The sequence below is a fragment of the Bacillus rossius genome, chromosome 1 (genome assembly GCF_032445375.1).
Source record: "Bacillus rossius redtenbacheri isolate Brsri chromosome 1, Brsri_v3, whole genome shotgun sequence".
Lineage (NCBI taxonomy): Eukaryota > Metazoa > Arthropoda > Insecta > Phasmatodea > Bacillidae > Bacillus > Bacillus rossius.
The window spans coordinates 367,583,834-367,589,833 of NC_086330.1; the positions used below are offsets into that span (position 1 = coordinate 367,583,834).

General features: G+C 32.2%; 1 protein-coding gene across 1 annotated transcript in view; it reads right to left on the reverse strand.

Annotated features, from left to right (window-relative positions):
• LOC134528405 (dystrobrevin beta-like) overlaps window positions 1–4,658 on the reverse strand; it is a 144,112-nt gene extending 139,454 nt beyond the window's left edge. Inside the window, exon 1 of the mRNA XM_063362004.1 lies at window positions 4,449–4,658. The gene's annotated coding sequence lies outside the window, so the exon portion shown is untranslated. The remainder of the gene's footprint in view (window positions 1–4,448) is intronic.
• Between the last annotated feature and the right edge of the window lie 1,342 nt (window positions 4,659–6,000).

Sequence of the window (6,000 nt, forward strand, 5' to 3'; positions counted from 1 at the left end):
AAACAAATAATACTGCTCTAAGAAATAATTATGCAGTACATGCTTGAAAGTACTACAATCAATATTTATTGTACCTTTTGAAATCTGAATACTAATTTCCAAATATTGGTTTTATACATATACATTTTATATAACTATATACAAACATTATATGATTTTAGACATACATTTATTTTGTAGTGTATGGTATAAGAATACCATATATAAATAATTATATATATATATATATATATATATATATATATATATATATATATACACACACACACACACACACACACACACATACTCTTAAAGACTACAAAATAAATGTTACATGTGTAAGTACTTATTATAAACATTTCAGTCCAAAACTGGACAGCAAAAGTCTAGGTTCTCGTTCATCTTATCGCTCATTCCCTTTCGAACTATCTGAAATTACTGCCTCACATGATCTCACCTTGGACACAGAACTAAATATAAACAGGGTGTAAAACTACTGCACACAAAATGAGAAATCATCATTATAAAGCAACTTTTGGCAACGGGCCAGGTTGAAGTGAAGAGCGGAACAAGTGTGGGCCGCAGGAAAATGTGAGCAGCATTATTATAGACGCGCGAGCAGACCAAGACTAATGCCAAGGAAAATAAAAAGAAGCTAGCAGTTATACAGACTCCTGCGGGACTTCTGCCAACATTTTGGGACTCAGTAAAATATTACTACAGTTAAAAGTCACACTCAAAAATATACCCACAGTTCCTCACTAATACAGACTTAAGGGGCCCGCCTCGTCAGGGGTGTATGTGTGTTAGTGAGGCGGGATGATAAGTGTGACGCTCCCCTGTAATGAAAATATCTAATTGTTTTTATATTTTCATCATTCATGCACAATGTGACCTGACCTTTCCTATCCTCTTAAGCACAAGGCGTAGGATGACAGACGGGACCACTTAGTTAAAGTAAGGGCTCCTAGCCAATCGGGGTTGACTCCATGCTCATATAGGTAGTGGGCCATTTTAAAAGTTATTATTGACCCCCAACCCCACCACATGAGTGCACACTTCAGAGATCATGACCACAGGTGACACACCTCTCTGAACCAGCGGCATATCCGGGAGGGGGGGGGGGGGGGGCACTGCCCCTACCTCAGACCATTTCATTTTGATAGGAATAAGTTAGAAATATTAATACATCAAAATAACCAATTATAGCTACTACACAATGAATGTCGTACAAGTAACGAGATATATGTAGATAATAGTTTTTTACGTCTGGTTCGACTTAAAAGTTTCCGTGAGCTTGAAAATTCTTTAGGAAAACATGGCATCGCTCAGAAGTGCTATATTCTTGATAGCACCCCAATATATGGCCCTTTCCTTGCGTTCCTAACCAAACCTGATGGGCCACTGGCGAAGCTGAGTACTGGTGAAAGCATTAGGAAATCATCGGGAAATTCCTAAACAAATTGGAAATTGTAGGCTTCAAATTGATTCGTGATTCTAATTAAAACAAATTTTTTAATGCAAATAATTTTTCAGAATGTAAAAAGGAGTCTGCTTCATATTATTTTTTAAAAACTGTGTAACTAAACATAAGGAGGAAATGTCCGTATACTATTTAATGCTTGCAAAAACTAAAGTGTCAGGAACTGTAGTTATGTATCATTAAGCTTTTTTTTTTTGTTGATTTTGAGTAACCTTTATTTATGTCAATGTAGTATTATAAATTTGTATACATTTCTAGATGTTGTAATCCACTTATTAAAAAAAAATCTATCCACAATTGTAAAGAAGAAATTGATTTACACTTAAAATCACAATCACTGTATTTTAACCTATATAAGAAGACAGTGATTAGATTTATATGAGAGCTCTTTCGTAATGGTACCCAGATTTATTAAGAATGCATGAATTAACTTCAGGAGTCAGAATTTTGATACTGGTGTTTGAATGGTTTGTAAATAAATGTTGTAAAGTCAATGCATCATACTACTACAAATATTTAATGCTTGAAAGTAAATATAAAACTAATTATGAGGTATAAATTTAAATGAAAGTTGTAACAGGGTTGGCTGGTTTAAAACGTGGTTAAAACTAAGTGGTTTTTATGAAAAAACCAAAAGTTTTAAAAATAATTATTAAATAGAATATCTTAATTTTTTTTTAATGAAAGGTTGGATTCCACAATATTGCAACAAAAGTTAGCTCATTAATGTTTCTTGTAATTTACAGGAACAAAAAATTATATACTAATCAAGATCTTATCATTTAAGTAAATGATCTGAATAACTTATAAATTATACCCAGCTAAATACTCCAGTGAAATTAAATTAATAAGTAAATTATAGTCAGAAGTGTAAAAAGTGAATCAAAAAAGTTTAAAAAATGTAATAAAAAGAGGAAATAAATAAATTTATTATTAAAAAAATCCCTATTCAGTGGGAAACACCCGTACTATGGAGAATACTACTCCTGTGGGGAAATATTCTTTCTGCAGTCAAGTCCCAGTCAGAAGTGTAGATTTTCTGGACTTCATTTCTTTGATGTTATAACTTTTCAGGTTCAACATGAATAGGTAGCAGAAAGCGGGATGTTGTATGGCTTTCATTTGAACATACTGAGAACCATAAAATAACAATTGTAATAAAAAAAGCTGGTTTTAAAAAAATTGTTTAAAACATAAAACCAGAATGTTTGGTTTTTTTTTTTTTTTTAAATAAGCTTACCTAGTTTTTTTACAACCCTGAGTTGTAGGATTTTGTTTGGTAAACCATTATGATGTATACTTTTTCTTCTTCTGATTTTGTATGTAGTTGGTAGTCATTTATGTTAAAAAAATTTGGCATAGTTTTTCTTTCAATTAACAATGTAGCCCTTCCTTCAAGTCATCACTGGATTCACCCAGCTCTCAACCAATCAGTATTCAAACTGCATTTAATCTCCAACATGACATGTGTCATCTATAACTCTAGTGACTCCTTGCCTGCTAGGTATACTTTTTGGGTTCATGTCTGACCGTAGCCAAGCTACATAGGTATATGGCCCAAAATACATTTTATTTACTGGGCATACCACTGTTGATAAGCATATGCTTACAATTTTGGACCACAAAAATCCCTTTCACTGTCCAAAGGACTTTTCATACAGTTGAATATTTATTCAATTCAATCCACGAATTCAAGGACACATGTGACTGCACCAAGGCTTGATTCAAAGAAAACTGAAAATGTTATTTCACGCCTTATTCAACTACTTTTACTGTTATAGTTACTGATTAAATTAAATAATACTTTTTTTTTATCATACAGTTTGTTTCATTTTGTTATCTTTAAATTTTTTAATACAAAACTGCTTTTAAGTTGGTTCTTGATCATGTGAATTTACATGGTGAAAAATTTATTACATGGTTAGGTACATATGTTTAGGTAACAATTTCCTAACATTTTACCATCACATAACTAGGCTAATTAAAAAATTTCTATAAATTTAATAAATTGTTTTTCGGACACATAATTGCTTAATTACTACGCCTAAAAAATTACATTGAAGAAAATTTATAACATGTTCAAAATAACAAATCTTTAAAGAAATATGAGCAGAACTGGCTGTAGTTAGGACGTTTTGGTGTTTTAGTGATATCAAATGCAAATCAAGAAATTGTATTGATAAAATGTTTATGAAATTTGAAGCAATAATTGACTGTGTGAACTGGCTTTAAGTATGAAACCATTCCAAAATTAATTTCTCTTTCTTGGTGGCAATATATGCCTACATATCAACTATGATGCTGGTTACATGCATTAATAGTGCAAAGCATCCAAGAGATTTAACCATGGAGGTTAATAAACGTGCACAAAAAAAATACTTTTAATAATCAGTAGGTATATATTAAAAGCATGCATGAAGAATATTATTTTATAAAGAAACTCCTGAAATTAATCTTTTTTTTTTTCTGCTGAGATTCTCTTTAAAGTAATATTCTTAATGTATGGGTTTAATTATTAGCTTTTGTAACTGCAAGCATGTTTGATATAAAACTTGTTACATGTTTAATTATCTTCAGTACAGTAGTGACATGAGCAATAAATATGTGGTTACAATTAGAAAAAAAATTGATTGTAATAATCACTCCATTGCAGCTGCTTTTGGTAATAAATCCGTAAATTGTTATTCACCCTGAAAATATACGTAGGCTTATCGTAAGTTAGAGTAAATATATACATAAATATTTAATAAGTAACTTTTAATTTTTATTCTTATGGACGCTTCAGTTGTGTCAAACATTGATTATATTTCGGGAGCAAAAATACAAGGAAAAAAAAACCCTTAACCCGAAATAATGACACTGCATGCAGCAAAGCCTCATCAAACACATCAACGTAACGTAATTTACGACACTGGACACTAGAGGTATTTTGTTGAAACGTCAGGAATCCACAAGTTGGCCGACGGCGCACCGCAACGCTCACCTGTCAAAATCCCAGACGCAACCGCCACAAACCGCCGTGGTCGTCCTTTAAGTTCACGCCAAGTTAAAAAGTTTAACTGAAACGAACACCTGACGACGCAGGCATCGCTTGCGTTCGCGGTAAATGATACTGGACCGGAAAAATTAGTCACCCCGCACACCTCATCAAACGCATTTTTAACACGGCTGAACTCGCAAGTCGATAAACAAACCTCAGTCACAACGTTTTCGGGAAATAAAAATTTGACAGTCGTATAGGTGGCAGCACTACGCAAAGAGCGATGAGCGCGCTGTCTGAAGGCGCCAGTTTCAAATAATGCGGTGTTCGTACAGTACATGGTTTACAAGTACAAGTTTATATTTAAATAAAATCTAGTATAAATGTTTCACAGTTCAAATTAAATGAAATAACTATTAGATTTTGATTAGTTACTAGGGTTTGAGATAATATTATTATTATCATCATTATTATTTTTTTTAACATCCCAGTTGATTTATTAATTTATTTATCGATGCAATCAGTTGATTTTTTGTGTATGGGTGTTCTAAGATTTGTAACAAGCCCCATGATAAATTATACAGATAGTATGGTAGTGCCAAAGGAAATAATATTTTATCTAGCATTTAGGTCTAGTTTAAAAACTTTGAAAATGATTTGATAATGCAATATGAAAAAATACTTCATTCAAATTATATTGCATAAAATGCAAGAAATTACGCAAGTATTAATCAATTTTCAAATTGGTTGCATTTCGGTTTGTTTTTTTAGCTTGAAGTGAAGAATTTTGAAAATATTTTAAATAAAAACACTTTTTGTATAAAATATTACAGTTTTTTTTTTCTTTTTGTATTTTCATCATACTTTTACATGTTAAATTTAAAAAAAATTAAGATTCTTTAAAGACAAATAGATTCAAATAATATATACAGTTCTTTCGTTTATCCAACCTTTACTTATCTGACATTCCGTATCATCCAATGTACCACTGGAAAAATAAATGTGTTAATCGACAACACAAATACCAATTTGCGAGCATGAGTGCAGTCTATTTTTTGTTACTCCCGAATTTACCACATCTGTAACTATAAGTTTATTGAATCAAACATTAATTTTTTTAAAACATTATTATTAGTTTTCTATTATGCAAAATCATAACATAGTTTGATTTTAGTAGGGTTTTTATAAACAACCTCCTCTTAATCCAACATTTTTGTTCAACCAACATTCTGTCGGCCCTTTATGTTGGATAAATGAGACTCCACTGTGATATATTCTGCAAGCTCTACGATATATGCACCAGTGTATTCTGCGCTAACCCCAGATGTCTTTGGACTGGCCTAGCATGTGTGTGACGTTGATGGAAAGAGAAAGCGGAATATAAGGAGAAATAAGTGTTACGAGCGATATGAGAGATATAGCGTGTCAGCGTAATTCGCTGGCTAGCTTGCTCAAGTTGCATGCACGTAACGCCAGGGATTGACATAGGAGGCAGTTATACACACCCAGGCTCCAGCAGTGTTTGTGGCCAATCTCTTATCATTGTTATTTAATT